The sequence below is a fragment of the Otolemur garnettii genome, unplaced genomic scaffold, assembly GCF_000181295.1.
Source record: "Otolemur garnettii isolate 467f Iridium unplaced genomic scaffold, OtoGar3 scaffold00081, whole genome shotgun sequence".
NCBI lineage: Eukaryota > Metazoa > Chordata > Mammalia > Primates > Galagidae > Otolemur > Otolemur garnettii.
In genome coordinates, this window is record NW_003852476.1 from 8,644,397 (window position 1) to 8,646,159 (window position 1,763).

Genomic DNA, 1,763 nt, shown 5'->3' on the forward strand with positions numbered 1-1,763 from the left:
GATTCTCTTGCCTCAGCCTCCCAAGTAGCTGGGACTACAGGTGCCTGCCACAACACCTGGCTATTTTTTGGTTGCAGTTATTGTTGCTTAGCAGACCCGGGCCAGGTTCAAACCTGCCATTCTAGGTATATGTGGCTGGCTTCCTAGCTGACTGAGCTATAGGCACTGCCCTAGGTTGGTGTTGAACTCCTGGCCTCGAGAGATCCTTTTGCCTCCCAAACTACTAGGATTAGAGGCATGAGCCATAGCACCCAGCTGAGATTCGCATTTAAATCAAATGGATGTTATTCTGTCCGTATCAAAAACCAAATTTGTGCCAGAACTTGATGATGAAAACTGGCTTATAGATTTAGCATTTGTAGTGGTTTAACTGCTCATTTAAATGAGTAAAACATGTCGTCAAGGTAAAAATCAACTTATCAATACAGTGTTTCAAATCATAACAGTGTTCTAAATGAAACTGGAATTATGGCAAGCCCAAATTAAGGCAAACAACTTTATGCATTTCAACACATTGGCTCAACACAGTCACGAGAACAGGGGAGAATATGCAGCCTTGCTTTTTAATACAAGAATTTGAAAACTGATTTCAAGATTTCTGGGAAAATAATCAATATTTTGGTGCATTTGCAAATCCATTTCAGTCTACATAAATAGGTTGGTTACCTGCCAATTTTCAAATGGGATGCATAGAGCTGCAATCTGACATTCAACTTGAAGAAAAATTTGATCATGAATCTTTACTAAACTTTTAGAGGTCCTATCTTCCCAGAGACAAATATCCCTTACTTCACAATCACACCTTATTTGTGTCATCACTTTTTAGCAGCACCTACATTTGTGAGCAACTATTTTCAAGAATGAAGCACATAGGCCAGGCGCAGTGGCTCACACTTGTAACCCCAGCATTTGGGAGGCTGAGGTAGCCAGATTGCTTGAGCTCAGGAGTTTGAGACCAGCCTGAATAAGAGCAAGACTCCAACTACAAAAATAGCCAGGTGTTGCGGTGGCTGCCTATAGGCCCAGCTACTTGGGAGGCTAAGGCAAGAGAATCCCTTGAGCTCAACAGTTTGAGTTTGTGGTGAGCTATGACACAATGGCACTCTACCGAGGGTGACAAGGTGAAACTCTGTCTCAAAAACCAAAAAAAAAAAAAAAATGAAGCACATTAAGAGTTAAATCAAGGTGGTGCCTGTGGCTCAGTGGGTGGGGCACGGGCCCCATATACTGAGGGTGGCGGGCTCAAACCTGGCCCTGGCCAAATTGCAACAAAAAAATAGCCGGGCGTTGTGGCAGATGCCTGTAGTCCCAGCTACTTCGGAATGGCTGCTGCATAATTAGGCTTATCATGTGAGAACATTTGCTTATCTGTGGTGGCAGATATCACAAAAATTATGTGCAGACCATTTTTTTTGCTTATCAGCTTTTGTCAGTGTTTGTGTATTTAATGTGTGACTCAAGACAATGCTAATTCCAATGTGGCACAGAGAAGCCAAAACATTGGGTACCTCTGGCTTAGGCAAATAAGAAAATCACACTCCTGGCTTGGTTGCCGGTAGTTCAGCGGCCAGGGCGCAGGCCCCATACACCAGAGGTGGAAGGTTTGAACCCAGCCGGGGCCTGCCAAAACAATGACAACTACAAAAAAAAAATGCCAGGCGTTGTGGTGGGCACCTGTTGTCCCAGCTACTTGGGAGGCTAAGGCAAGAGAATTGCTTAAGCCCAGGAGTTTGAGGTTGCTGTGAGCTGTGACGCCACATGAC

At 44.2% G+C, this 1,763-nt stretch overlaps 1 protein-coding gene across 2 annotated transcripts in view; it reads right to left on the minus strand.

The window, feature by feature from the left end:
- The window catches only part of WDR89 (WD repeat domain 89), a 36,546-nt gene that overhangs the window by 5,186 nt on the left and 29,597 nt on the right, over positions 1-1,763 (minus strand). The gene's annotated exons all lie outside the window — the stretch shown is intronic.